The sequence below is a fragment of the Protomyctophum parallelum genome, assembly GCF_964188405.1.
Source record: "Protomyctophum parallelum genome assembly, chromosome: 1".
Taxonomy (NCBI): Eukaryota; Metazoa; Chordata; class Actinopteri; order Myctophiformes; family Myctophidae; genus Protomyctophum; species Protomyctophum parallelum.
Genome location: NC_139697.1, coordinates 90,321,857 through 90,338,144, shown reverse-complemented (window position 1 = coordinate 90,338,144; position 16,288 = coordinate 90,321,857). Strand labels below are relative to the sequence as shown.

Here is a 16,288-nt window from a genome sequence, read left to right as displayed (position 1 = left end):
CACAATAATTGGGCAATTATACATAGGCTACTTACTGTAACCACACAAACCCTAGTGTCCCTATTCTAGGGTGAACATTTAGGTGAAGAGTTTTCTATTTACTATTTTCGAGGAAGAGATTTGGTGTTAAATTTGGTGTAAAATACCTGTTCTAAAAGCCCACAGTGTGTTGTTTCATTGTGATAATGTGATCTCACAGACCTGGTATTTTTTAACATTAGAAACTTTTTACCTAAAAGGGTGAGAACAGGGACGCCAGGTTGAAAGTGTTAGCGCTTTGTGATTCCTTACATCAACACACATGTTTAGTAGGACTGTGTGACATCAGAGATTTGCCTGCAAAGGTTAATTTGTTAGTCAAAGTAACTAACCTAAGCACAAAGATCAAGATTGTCCTGTGAGCAAAACCAATGTGAAGTATCTGCAGGGCTGATAACGAGATCTGTGATCTCCATGATATCAAAAACTGTCCGTTGGTCTTGTGTGCAATCCTGACCACGTTCTTCTGCTTTGTTTTCGTTTCAGACGAACTAGACCTGCCCATGTACACAAACCTGGGGGTCGGGCTATCGGCAATGCCAGACGATTTCTGGAGCATCCACAGCAGCTTTTATCAACAGATACAGAGCTGTTCGATATGAGGACCACAGGACAGGACTTAACGTTGTACATAGACACCAAAGACACCTCAAAGCTCCTCATGCACCTTTCCAGATTTCTATACGAGGACTATTCCAATGACTTTACCCACCACCGTCCACACCATGCCAATGCGATACCTTCTTGCATTTGCTGTCGGAGCCTCGGCAGCAGGTCGACTGCTTTCCTTGCGTCCATCACTTTTTTCCAAAGTCGTCGTTGTCTTCGTCATCAAGCTCAGGTGTTTCGGGCATTTTCCAGGTTTTCTTTTACAGTGAATTGTAACAGGATTACAATCACCTGTTTTTGCCATGCTCAATCATGCTATACCATTTAGATTCATGAATATGTTTTTACAGTGCACAATAGCAACCTTAAATGTAATAGTTTCCTATCAAATGTAATGACTTTGATTAACACACATATTAAGGTGAGAATAGTCAAACATTAGCCTGGTTTCCAGCCCATAGACCCCACCCACTCGACTGAGCACACTGGAAGCTCTCAGAGTCTGACAATCAGGCTAGTCAAACATAGTTTCTGGTTTTCATTGCTGTATTAACTGTATCAGTTAATACAGCAGAGCAACATAGCAACGTCTGACTATGAAGAACTTAAACTGCTGTTTCTGTTTGAAGTTCCTCATGACCTTTTGTCATGGGTTTGTAAAAAGTTCTATTGTATATAATGTTACAGTTTGTGGTTGTTTTCAACTTGTTTTTCTACAAAATAAAAAAGTCAGTTGTAAAAAAAAGTTTTGTAAAAAAAACATTATACTATTCGAATACAGTATATTTATTGAAAACTTAAAAATAAATGTGCCCATTGTTATACCGACTGAATGCTACAAAATAGATTTTTGATTAATTGATTGAATACTGTATTAACAGGCACGGTGCCAAGATATGAAATAATGCTCAAAGGATAACCCAAATAAGCCCTCAGGGATTGTTTCCATTAAGGTGCTGTATTCAAGTCACCGAGACATTTAAACTTTTAAAGACAATAATATACAATATGCAGAATCATATTATATAGTAGTAATAAGAAAGTAATATATGTACAGGGGGGGGAAGCACATCACCACAGAGCACATCACCTTTTCTTTATATTTTGTTTTTATTTTCAATTTTTCACAAAATACACAGACCACCCATCCACAGCCCTCCCCTCCACATACATAGAAGACAGCACAGTTAAAGCATAATAACAATAATAATATTATACAAAAAACGTGGAAAAAACAAGAAGAGACAAATCTACTACAGAAAAAGTTGTTTCCGGAAGCAATCGATCCAGACATTTCTGATACAGGTAAGGACACATTTTCCACACCTCCTTAAGAAATCTTGACACATTGCATTTTATATTTTTGAGAAATGTAGCTGACAGTCCACATATATCCACAGTAACTTGAGAGTAAGGCAGTAGACCAGTAATGCATTCCCCTGAAGTCTTTAAGTGCCCAGGCTTGCAGAGAACTATAACAAAGTGTTGGTTTCATGGAGATGCTATCTCCTCTAGACAATAATGTGATGAATGCTACTATCCTTGCAGAACATCTTTCTGTAGTAGCATTGTAGCGGGAAGGAAATAAGCAGCTGCTGAATTGCACTCAGAGTGTCGCCTGTTCCATTGTGCGAACAGTACAAGCTGAAACGTGTGATCGCTGTCTGCATGCAATACTGTTTGAGTATAATTAGGCTTTTTTGGTCTGAGAGACATGCTTAAAAACCATAAGATATGTGGCATGATTACACATCTCATAATGATTCATGTAAAGCTGACTGTTGTAAGCACTGACTGGTCATAAATTAGTTTCTGTACAGGAGTGGTTAACTATTAAAAATCACACCTGTGTGAAGTAAGTGGTACAACTCCGTGTGGGGGTCCCCGTGGGGGGGTTCCAGACCCACAGGAACGCACCCAGGGTGCCGGCCTGGTTCCGGCGAGCCGCCCCGCGTCAGTACAGTACTGTATACTGTACTGTCACTGTACTGTACTGGCACACCTGAAATCACCATATATACAGTTAATATGTGCGTGTGTTTGTGTGTGTGTGTTAGGTTGCGCACAGGTGGTGAAAAACAACCATGCTGTTTTCGTGCTCATACCTACCTACCCAGCCAGCCAGGCAGGCAGGCAGGCAGGCAGGCACCCACACACATACTCACTTAAGGAAGTGGTTTGCACCACTTAAAAACACATTACACTTTGTGTAGTTCATAGTATGTGTATTCTCACAGAAATCCATGGTAACACATTACATTAAGGTTTGGTCATCAGATAACACGGCATAGTAAGTCACCATAAGCTGTTATAATCACACCATACTGTAGTTGTATTGCAAAATAGGTTAACATACAATTTATTGTATTATGAATATTATCTTTGGTGAAGAGTAGACCATATAGCACTTGAATAAAAGGCTTAAACTCTCCTACTGCTGTTATCTTATTCCATAAGAAAATCATAAGACTTAGTTTTAACATTAATCACTCCATTTTCGTTCATAAGTTGTCATACTTGTTAATAGTTTTCATCTTATATTAAAATTGGCTTAACGGAGGACCAGCCGGCGGGCTATTAATGTAATGCTTCTATTTCACTTCAGTATGTTCAATTCCCAGAAAGAGAAGTAGTTTCTATTAGCTTGGAAAGTTGGAATCCCCATGGATGAGGTCATTGGTCGGCAGGTTTCTGAACTGTCCATATACAGTAGCCCACCAGTGAGAAATGAGATGCACAGTGAGTAGTACAGAAATCTTATAAGGAGCATTAGTGAGAACCATAAAGATAATGTTGAAAATGGTTGAAGTGCTCCTTTAAGCATTATGGTAGGCCTACATGCAGTAACAAATGGAAGAGCCAAGAGTTCATGCAATATATCACTGTAATACAACTTATGACAAGTTATAAACAAAATAAATACAGTACTGACTTTCTTTTGAACATTTTAGGTATTGCCCAAATAAAAGACAATTATTTGTAGACACTGACATGTTATTTTAAGTTAAATAGTCATAAATTGTTATAAACATTTTTGGTGAAATGATCATATTGTTTTGTTTTGGATCCTTTTTTTAATGACTACTTAGGCCATTCATTTAAGAAGGTGATGATATTTGAAAACATAGATAATCTAAGTATATAAGAACCCTGATCAAGTGTATAGGGTCTAATGTGTTCTTCTTTGCAAGCAATTTAACACAAAGCGGAAGCGTACATTAGGCTTTACACATCAGATATTAATTATGCTTCTGAAAAAGAAAAAGAAAAAAAGCTCTGCAGCAGATATCCACATGGTTCAAAATCAGTCATTTCCAATTTAGTATGTACAAACCATTATTACCATAATACATCATTTCTACATCAAGTATTATTAACTCACTAGACAGTCCAAATATGAAACATTCCTGACTCATAATGAAACAAAGAAAGCAGCCCACAGAATTCAGTTCTCTATTTGTATGCCGACTGTGCAGTATGGGCACTTGTGCAATTCCCACAATAATTAGTCTCCTTAGCAAGTTTCAGCCAGATGAAGTAGTTCCTCTATAAACTGATCAAACCCATTTTTTACGTAATTTAGTTTTGAAGATGAATGTATTTTTTGGAATTTAATTATTTAATTAGATTAGATTAGATTAGGACACATGCAAGACATTAACCCATTAAAGGTGCATTCCACTCATTTTCAACATTTTACCATGTCATTAATATACCTTAGAGCTGTCTGTATTTCCTAGAACTGGAGGTCTGAAAAAAATTATTAACATGGTGAATCACATCTTTTTTCAGACCTACAGTTCTAGAAAGGTCTAAGGTGTAGGTCACTCTAAGGTCTGTCTAACCCGAATGGGGGACTTTTTATGACTTCCACACAACAGCTCTAAGGTATGTTAATGACATAGTAAAATGTTGAAAATGAGTGGTAGCCTATTCCCCTTTAAGACCTGCTGAGGCCGATTCTACAAATGTCTTCTAAAATCGTAGTTTTCAAAAAACATATATTACTATACTATATCAGTGGTGCTCAAACATTTTCATGACAAAATAATTTGTTCCATGGACTCCCAGACGCAAAGATTTGAGTAAAAATATATATGTATATTCAAATTGCACATGTTCACAATGTTTAAAAAATAGCACTTCTAAAGGTCATAGCGCGGCACGATGTGCTATGAGCTTGTATATCTGCTATTTTCGATTAGCCAACACAACATTTTCATTTCATTGGGGATCATGAACAGACAACAGGACACGGTGGGTTGCGGCCATCTGCCGAGTTAAACCCTGCAGGTCATCACCGTGTCAGGTCATCACCCTGTCAGGTCATCACCCTGTCAGGTCATCTGCCGAGTGAAACCCTGTAAGGCAAAAGACACAAACACTACTTTAACCACATGGACACTTGTGTCCCTAGTACAGAACATTTGTCCAAAAAAAAATAAAAGAATAAATGCAGATTTGCTAAATCTTGGAAAACCGTAAACTCTGGTCAAGAACTTAGGCCCTCATTTATCAATCGAGTGTAAAATCTGCCACAGATTCGAGTGCAGGTTTCGTAGTACACCCACGTCGCCACGGCATTTATAAAGTGATCGCAAACAGCTGATCCTTCCTTAATTTCGTTCTCACGTTAATAAATGTCACGGCTGAAATCTATCTGGCACGCCCTATTAAATCTAGCCTTGCCCTCGTTTTTGCGACATGAACAACGGCAAAACGTTTCCTGAAACCATGGTTACATGAAAAAATAGGTTTCTCCCGTGCCTTGCTGCCCGCCTCACCCCCCTCTCTCATACACACGCACAGCACGCACACGCAACTTGCAAGCCCAACTAACTGGTGTGTTGTTAAACAAATAAAGAACGAACACCTGCATGAATTAAATAAAGTTGTAGGACTACCCTGTCTGTTTCCCTCTCACCTCGCTTCCCTTGCTGCCCGCCTCACCCCCCGCACGCACGCACATATCGCTATTTGCAAGCAACTGTCTCTCTCTATCACAGTGGTCCGTCCGTGACCAACTGACCAAGTGACCACTGACCATGCACGTTCGACAGCCAAAACCGTATATAGCCTCATGTGTGGCTGGTGGTGGGCTGGCTGGGTAATATACCTATATCTCCGATGCAGTTCCCACTTGCGCTGGCAGCCTGGCACGGTACATTTGGCATTCGAGCAACGCGTCGGGTTTATTATATTGCACATATACCGTAACTCCAGAAAGACATCGGCCTGCTGTAGATTAGGATACAGTAGGCTATACCACGTTGGGACTCTCCGCAGCTGCATTGCACTATGGCTACTTTCCAACGTCATGGAAATATTCCAGCACAGACAGCCCAAATCCTCGCATGTATGCGCTCATGCAAAACACTGTTTAAATGGCTTAAATCAAGCGCGATTTTAATTGTAAAGTTGGAAAGCTCCTACAAATTTCATCTGACACAAAGACACATCTTGTAGGTCTATTCCTTTTTTCTTTTCCTTTTCTTTTTTTGTTTTTTTACATGTAGCCCATATACATACAGTTTTATATTAACATTTTAGGAGTGAATACATATGTTTCGATGCCTTTGGCAGCCTCTCAGCTGGTCAGACAATGCTGCTCCGCTGTTCTAGGACAGAAAAACAGGTGAGGACAAAGCGTACGACAGCTGCCGAGCAGACGTGGGTTTTGAACGTTGTCACGTTCAATTTCAAGCTTTGCCGGAAATGTTAAATGCCGAAAATGTCGGTAATTTCGGCGTGCGCCCATATTTTGGCGTACGCACGGTTGATAAATGAGGGCCATAGAGTCTAAGTGGTTATGGTGCATGTACTGTATTGTATTGTACAATGGAAAATCCATTGGATTTAACCAGATTATAAGAAAACAAAAAGAAAGCTACCTGACATTATTGGAAAGAGTCAAATGGAATGCTGTCTATCACTAAAAAGAGAATATACATTGGTCTAATACCTGAGAGCACGCTAAACAACCCAACATTCAGGAAAGCCTTGACTAGGTACATACTCAGTGAACACAGCCTTGCAATAGAGAAAGGTCTAAGGTCTAGGTCTAAGGTCTGTCTAAAACATTTTAGCTAGCCGATAGGTGAGAAGTGTGAACGGCTTGGGGGACCATTTAAAACAAAGGCGGCTTGCATGCTGTGGTTTGCTATACTAAACAGAAATGTGCATGCACAAGGGCTGCCAAAGTAGGCTATCTTTTGTTGTTTTTCACCCCCTCTCTTCAAAGTTAGACTGGGCCAGCTCTAAACTGACTGGGCCACGGCCCGCGTGGACCCTACCCCGGTGCACACACCCAAAGTGAGTTTGAAACTATATGTACTATATATATATACAACAAAATCCCATACCTACTGGGAGAAATACAACAATGTAAGTAAGTAAGTAAGTAAATTTTATTTATAAAGCACTTATACAACAGGTAAAAAACAATCAATTAAAAGCAACAAATCACAGCTCAAAATACAAACGAAATAAATAAGTTTTCAGTGACTTCTTAAAAATGTCAACAGACTCTGCATTCTTTATAAAAAGGGGGAGGGCATTCCACAATGTGGGAGCAGCTACGGCAAATGCCCGTTCGCCCTTGGTTACCCGTTTCGTCGCCGGAATTTTCAGTAGGCCCTTTGTCCAAACAAAGCAGCAAGATCTGTGAACTGTTGCGACAAAATAAGGTTATCCAATGGAATACAACCACCCTAACGACTACTATCTGTACCAAGTCGACCGCTAGACCTACTGCACATGTAAACAGAGCTGCTACCTTTAAACACATCTTAAATCTGAGTTTCTTTTTTGTATACTATTAAAATAGTCTTGAGAAAGAATGCTGCCATTTGTCCCAAAGTGACTGCAAGGAAATTGCTGCTATTTGTTTCAAAAAGGCTTTATACCCTGTATAACATGTACTGTATATAACGACACAATATGACATAGCTGTTTACAAAATGCTGTACCCCCTCCAACTGTATATACTTTCCCCATTTTCAACAGTTTTTGTTATATTTTGACACTTGCTTTGGCAATGTAAACGTATGTTTCCTCATGCCTTAAAAGCTTATTTAAATTGAAATGGAATTGAATTGTATTTGTTGCCTGCATTATTATGTAAATATACACTGGATGTGTGTGACCTGTGACGATTGAGATTCTGATCGAAAATGCATGAGTCATGACCTCATGACTTCAAACAGGCTGTTTGAGAGGTGTTTTCAATTATCTCGGCTGACTTTCCTTGAAGCCACAAACACGAGCAACACACCAATTCCAAGTTTGAGCTCAAAGATGACACCTCCTGATGTTCTGGGCTTTTATTGTCATGGTCTGGGCTCCATTATGTTAATGATGCGTATAGCTGGCAAGTTAGTTCAGGCAGACAAAGTACATTAATGTGGGTTCTAATTGTACTGAGCATGGAGTATTACTGTATGTACTGTAGCAGAGCCTGAACGCCAACATCCAATATAACATCTATATCGTTGCTGTCTGGAAGAAACCACCTAACTCCATTTTTAGGTTTTAGATTTTCTCATAAATCAATGTTATTGAACACCATTTACGTAACTCAATTGGATTCTCAAACAAGCTAACCCCACCCGTTTAGCCATTTGTATTTATTTTATTTATTTCATTAAGCAGTGCTATTCAACACCTTTTACGTCTGTGTGTTTGTTAAAAAAATATTGAACCAATTAAAAATATGTTTTCCCCCCTGAAGAATGAACATTTCGGTGGTTTCTTCCAGACAGCAGAGATAGGTTGTTGTTATTACGTTATCTGACTTGAAATGTGCACTCAGGCAATAATTATGACAAAAACATGCTTTGTATTTCCACACAACCTGTTCAAGTGGAGCTTTTACAATTTGCAAACATTTTTAAATGTGACTTTTGAGAGAGAGAGAGAGAGAGAGAGAGAGAGAGAGAGAGAGAGAGAGAGAGAGAGAGAGAGAGAGAGAGAGAGAGAGAGAGAGAAAAAAACAGTTGACTACATTTCCAATATGTAGGCCTATATATTCAGTTCACTTAGTTAATTCATGTAGCGAGCGAGTTCACAATATGGTTCTGCACAATCTGCAGCCTGCAAAAGCTACGTGATAAAGGCAAGCTAAGGTTTGGATAATGGCCAAATCATGATTCAACACAGCTGTGGAATTCTCTCTGCTTCTTGTCACGGCATCTTATTTACTAACAGGTCAGTCAGCTAAATTCCTCATCCTCTGGAATCTCTCGTCTAGTGTTCTTATTGTAATCCTTAGTGTTCCGTTCTGTTTGGTTCTCTATTGGAATTTTATGAAAAAGGTCCACAGAAAGCTGACAGCGGGAAAAAAACATCCCACTGTGTGTGAGACGATGACGTCACTGGTTGTTTTCCTCTGGGTGGCTTGTTATGGGTGGAGCGAAATACTTGTGGAACTCCAGATTCCAGGTTACCGAAGTTAAGTAAGTGCACTGGGCACACATGTGCAGGCGAACACAGACACACACACACACACACACACACACACACACACACACACACACACACACACACACACACACACACACACACACACACACACACACACACACACACACACACACACACACACACACACACACACACACACACACACACACACGTATAACTTCACTTCTATAGCTAAAGCAAAACATACCAATCCATCCACAGTAGCCTGAAGCACAATAACAAAAAAGTCTCACTTTGAATAGTGGGCTCTGATTGGTCACCCACAACTCTGGGGTGAGCGAAATGTCATTCAAACTGAGGAGTGCCAGACCAATCTTGAGTGATGCTAGACTACTATAGACAGCAATGTGTCCATATGTATGTCCCTGTGTCTGTCCGTCCGCGAGTACCGAAATAGCGTTTGTTGACCAAGTGTCACTGTTGCGCAGCCAAACAAACACAAATGCACACAGGCCAGGGAAAAGACCCTTAGAGTGTTAATCTGACCCCCCCCCCCCATGCCAAAGCGCCAGCAGTCTGCCGTCACCCAGGCGGATGCTAGATCTCCATATATGGATCTGACCTCGTGACATCATGGAGATCCTTAACGCCTCCATATATGGTCACGCCTCATGACACCATGCCTCGTGAGTCGTGACACGTCACACCACCATATGGCCATATCCATATATGAAGATCACAACACTGAACTAATCTAACCCTGGATAACCATACATGAAGAAAACTGGATCATCACCTAGATACTGTATATGGAGCTGGCCAGCAACTCTTGTTGATCTGACCTCATCAAACCCTGTACACTGAAGCCACGCTCCATATATGGCCAGTACAGAATTCATTCCATATGCCCCCATGCCAGAGCTCGCCCAGCAGTCTGCCGTCACCCAGGCGGATGCATGCACACGACCTCGCTTCTCGCCCTCAGGGCATCTTACTGGTACCACCAGACCCATAGAGAGAGATAGGTGTGTCACGCTTTGATCTCACCACAAAGCGAGGTGCTATGGGCTGTAGTTCCAAACATTGGAGCTTCCTCCTGTTAAAACTGAGTTATTTGAAAGACATTATTATTATTAGTATTGTTGTTCACTGCATACTTGAATGTATTTGTTGTGGATTTAATGTTCTTTATTTGGTATAAGAGAAAATACGTTTTTGCACTTTTATTGTGAAGGAGTAAACCGGAGATGGAATTCATGTTTACCCAGGGTGATCTCACAACCTAGAATGAACGTAAACAGACCAACAGACTAGTGTTTACATGATTCTTGATGCCACGAGACCGACAGAATCCACGTGAATAATTGAAACCTTTGCCACATTTTGTATCCACGTTGTTTTGTATTTTTCTACTGCAAGAGAAGTCAGTAAACTTTTATATTTCATACTTGGTGTCGTCATTTCACCCTTTTAAGAACTTTCACTATACACCTCCTGAATTCCGTTCCTGCAATGGGAGTCTATGCTAGTCCATGGCACAAGCGTGATGTGACGCCAAACCGTTAGCATTACATTGGAGTGTGTATGATACCCAGAAGGTAAACAGAGTATAATGGAATCGTTGCATTTAATTCCTAATTACACAGTTGACAGTATAATCTCCAATTAGAAACCAAGCAGCCGGAGGGAACAGAAAAGAAGCCTATTATACTGTGCCAAAGACTTGAAGATCGTAGTAAGTAAAACAAAAAACCCTGTGTTTCTCAAACCTGTTTCATGTCAAGGACAGCCAAATGAATATGCATTTGGCTGCTGACCCCCAAGATGAAGCAGGGACCCCCACTACATGAAATTATGTTGCAGATTAAACCTTAGTGTACATAGATGTCATAGATAGCTTTACACTTAGACTAGAGTGTTGTGTAAATTACTATTAACGATGCAAGTTGGGAACAATGCAAATATGGCATGCATGTTATGCAATAGAGGGTAGGCTATATGCGTGTAACATCATCATCATACCTGGAAGTTATCCGGAAACACCTATACTGAGTGTCAAAAAACGACTATCTGGCCTTGACAGCCCATACATCCAAACAGAATCTGATTGCATAAAAACGTGACACTTTCCCACTCACTTTATGCATGCGCATACTCTCTATACCCGTTGTCATAGCACCCGTCTGTGTCTCTTTTGTGCCCATATATGGAGATCTCTGTACCGGTCTGTCTGCCTGTATCCCTCTGCCTGTATCCCTTTTATGCCCATATGGAGATTCCTGATGTTATCAGTATGGTAAATTGGGCATATATGCAAGCTGTGAATACATGGACTTTTGACTTTTTTTTATCAGTATGGTAAATTGGGCATATATGCAAGCTGTGAATACATGGACTTTTGACTTTTTTTTTTTTAAGAGTATATTTTTTGTCCCACGATTTTGTAACCCATTTTTCACCCCTGTGTCAATCATCCTGTGATGTGATCCTGGGCTCTACACACCCTCCGCCAACCTAGGGAGAGCAACGGACTTAACTCATGCTTCTTAAACTTGACTTTTGACAGAAAATAGCTGATCTACAATCTCATTGCGACGTGTTTGCTATTTATAGATTGTAGATCTGCTATTTGCGACAGATGTCCCCCCCCCCCCAACATTAGTGATGATAGGGTTCAAGAGGTAAAAAAAGAAAGAAAGATCATACAAATATTTGGCACCACACTGTAGAAACTCTAGGTATACCCTAGGTATACTGCTCTTCAGATACGGTACCTCAGTGAAATGATCGTGTGCACATAAAAAAAACACAGATATCAGGTAACAATGTGTGATTTTATGTGTGATCGTCTGACAAAGGTCGCAATCAAATAAGCTTATTCATAAGCTGGGATCAGTCGGCTCTAATAGTTTTCATTTTTTCTTTTTCAGAAAATAGTACACACAAGCAACATGCCATGACACGATAATGAGCTTGTAGATCAGCTATATATTTGTTTTGAAATTTTAGAAAATTTAAAATAGGGCTTAAATGGTTAACACCATGTGAAATGTTGTATTGCTGCAATTTGCAATGACATCAGTAGTTTGCCAATTTCCGCAATCCCACATTCAGGAAAACAGAATCATGCTTTGTGTGCCAAATAAACTACACCTCTGCACCAAGCCAAAGTCCTCTACGTTTATTTTTGCTTAGGTTCACTCACACACACACACACACACACACACACACACACACACACACACACACACACACACACACACACACACACACACACACACACACACACACACACACACACACACACACACACACACACACGTATCTATATTGTCGTGTATAGTATCTTCCTACACCCTCTAGCCCACTAGTGCCATATCTTGGCACAGTGAACTTGACCAGCTTACTTTGAACTGCAATTATCTTCACGCGAATATATCACCGCTCACTGTTTGTCAGAGATAGACGAATTCCTGTACCAGGCTGTGGGTCCCACATCTTTCCAAGAGTTATAGCTATAGTTTATGTAACGTTTACCTTTAGAGAATAGTGAGGCTAGATTATTTTTAAATCATAGCCAATCACGAGCGTAATAAGCATAACCACTTTGACCCGGGCATCCCTATTTTGGTAAATGTCATTATATATATATATATATATATTATAGAAGGCTTGCTGGGGTCAAATAACTGGTGCACTCTCACAATACATCTTTATGAAACGTCATGGAGATTAATGGTACATGATCTCTGTGGCCTACATACCATAGTGTGAGTGAGGAACGGGTGAATTTCTTTTGTATGCAGGAATTGGTGTTATGCTTTAGCGGAACAGCTAGAATTGGTGTTATACTTAGTGGAACAGCTAGAATTGGTGTTATACTTAGTGGAACAGCTAGAATTGGTGTTATACTTAGTGGAACAGCTAGAACAGTCAGTCAAGATAACATTTGTAAAATGACAGCACTGTACTGTAATGGAGCCTGTAAAACCAGGCAACACTTAGGCCGAATCACACTATTATGATACCCAAAATCCCAGATCATATCACAATATCCTTTTATATTGCCCAGACCCATTTCAATTGAGCCTATAGCGCCACAATAATAATGTATCCTCAACCTTTCACATAAGCTTCTATAGTCTGGAATTCAATTTACTAAAACAACTAAAAGGGACAGGGCCGGATAAACACCTCTGAGGGCCCCATGGCACTGAAGCTGGAAGCCCCCCCCCTACACATGCATGTGTGCAAAATTTGGGGCATTTTGGGGAAGATTTATGCGGTTATATTGGCCTATTCCCGGCCGCCTACCCCGCCCCCAGAGTGGGAGTCCGGCAGTAACAAGCACATTATTTGTCTTTGACCCACAGTAAGCAAATGCGTGAAGGAATCCGCCAGTGCCAGTGTATTTCAATGTTTTTTTGTTTGGTTTTTGTCGAGCCACCTGACGCTATGCATGCAGAATGAAAAAGAAAAAAGCGTGTTCCTTCCACGCGCTACGTCCAACCAGGGAAACTCCCCCCTGTCAGGTGTAAAAGGAGCAACTTGGACACTCAGGCATGAAGGAATTGCATGAGTTCCCATGTCCCCCATATATGGGGACTAGGTTGGCGGAGGGTGTGTAGAGCCCAGGATCACATTCGATAATTGACACAGGGGTGAAAAATGGGTTACAAAATCGTGGGATAAAAATTATTAAAAAAATAAAGAAAACAAAGCAATGCTCGATGGTGGACATCACGTCATTTATTCCACCAGAATCACCTCTCCACCTGACCTCACACAGCCCAGTGGGCTCACCCTGAACAGCCAATCACCTGACCTCACACAGCCCAGTGGGCTCACCTTGAACAGCCAATCCAGCGCATTGTTGCTGCTTTACACACAACTGCACTTTTCAGCCGCATTCTCAGCAACAATAAAACACTATTTATTTAGACACCATTTATTTCATTCTTATTAGTGGGGAACATTTCATTTCTTTTTTTATTTTTAGGGTCCCCTGGTACCCCTGGGCACGTGCCCAAAGTGCCCATTATGCTAGATCCGGCCCTGAAAAGGGATATTTCACCTTCAAACATGTTTGAAACAATAAACTCCATTTTAACCACGATGGGTTCATTGAAAATGTACAGTATGAGTAATTTGTGTACTATATTGATCCCCTGAGGTTAACCACTTAAACCCTATTTGAGAATTTTCAGAAATGCGTTGTGATGTGATGCGTTGTTTGTGAGCTTTTGTAGGACGGCTATTTTTGAAAATGTTTCAAAACTTTCATACAATGTTATATTCAACTTCACATGCAACACACCATCTGTGAGGACAGAAGACTGTATGTACTGTATGTGTCGCCCCTAGCTGGAAGACATTCAGTATGTTACTCAACGATACTCATCAGACCAGGCGTTCCTGTTACAAGATGGCTTCAATCACTAAAACAGAGCAAAACAGTTCAACCGAATGAAGAACAAATAAATGTCAAGAGAAGGAGAACAGCAGGGAGGTTGTTTTGAGGAAACAGGCGCAGTGAGAACTAAGGGTATACGAGAGAAACAACACATGTGGTGGTGAATGGCCACAACATGTCACTTGACAACTTCCAACCACAGACAGACTGTAGCCCTTCCCAGACTGCAGTATTTGATCACTTTGGCAGTAGATAAATATTCTATTTACTGACTCTACGCCAACCCCATCAGTCTCACTGGGATTCCCCAATAAAACGAAGAATCAATATGTTTCACTAGTGTCACAATGTTTCTCTACATTTCTAGAAGTTAGCAGGATGATAAATGTAAGACCACTAGTTTTTCGACTGAAGGGTTTTAGTCATTGTAGGCCTTTGAAATAAAGATAATGGTTGTGAGTTCTTTTTTTCACAAGGCATCCTGCCTCTTTTACAGTTCAAATGTGGGTGGGAAATAACTAACGGGGGCTGGGGGGTACTGCAACTACCCCTATGATCCATGGTTTCATAACCCTTGTGTGAAAAATAGCAGATCTACAAGCTCATAGTGCGCCACCGAGTGGCGCGCTACAAGCTTGTAGGTCTGCCTATTCAACCCACAAAGGGCTCTATGCCATTACGTTTATAGTCACATCAGTACATTGAGAGAATGAATGTTTCTTCATACAAGCTCCCAAGGTTTTGCAGTTACACAATATCAAATAATGTGCAAAAAATAAAGGAAATTGTCTCTGTCGGGTGGAAAGGAAACCTAATAACCAATACTGTTACTTTTCAGGATTCAAAATCACATGTATCAAAGGTAGCACATCTAGGCCAAAACGTGGCTTCACTCTGCATTTCGAGCGTGTAGATGTGCCAACTGTGATACTTTTGACTGAGTGACGCTGTAGGAGGATAAAGTAGGGCATTCATTTATGAAAAAACAGGTTATGGAGATACAAGGCATTTTTTTCCCCAACAGCAACAAAAACAAAATTATAATTTTGCTTTTTATTTGCGTATTATTATTATTATTTTTCAAAGTACAATATTTGTGTCTGAGATGCAGTGGAGTTAGGGTTGCCACCCGTCCCTTAAAATACAGAATCGTCCCTTATTTGAGAATTAAATGATGCGTCCCTTATTGAACCAATAAGGAACACAGTTTGTTCCTTATTTTCCCAAATAGCCCCTACACGTCAACACTGAATTTAACAATAATGAACAAAACAAAACACAGGAAATATTAAAGTCAGCACAATTGTTCTAGCGGGAGGCACACACTACCTAAAGTAGCCTAAACCAGTGGTTCCCAAAGTGAGGTCTGGGGACCCCCAGGGGTCCTTGAGGGAGTTCCAGGGGGTCCCCAGCTAAATTATAGTTTGGAACCAAATGGACCCTTATGGGTCTGTAACTCTGAGAGTGTACAAATGGAACCAAATGGACCATCAGAGTTAAATTGACATTGATTTTACAATATGAATTGGGGGTCCCAGAGATAGAAATGCCATTAAATGGGGGTCTGTATACTAATGCATGTCAAACTGGTACTTGAAATTAAATGGGTTGAGAATCACTGTGTAAAAATCTTCTCTTATGGGGGTCGCTGGCATATATTTTATAATGGGCTGCTGATGTTGTTATGCTCATTTGGAAAACTAAATTCTACTTCGAAAGTTGTGGATAGCATACCATAAACAATAAGTTGAAGGGAAACTTCAACTTATTGCTTCGACTTATTGCTTCAACGTATTGCTTCAACGT

At 40.4% G+C, this 16,288-nt stretch overlaps 1 protein-coding gene across 1 annotated transcript in view; it reads right to left on the bottom strand.

The window, feature by feature from the left end:
* acsl6 (acyl-CoA synthetase long chain family member 6) overlaps positions 1-16,288 on the bottom strand; it is a 105,709-nt gene that overhangs the window by 70,723 nt on the left and 18,698 nt on the right. The window lies entirely within an intron of this gene.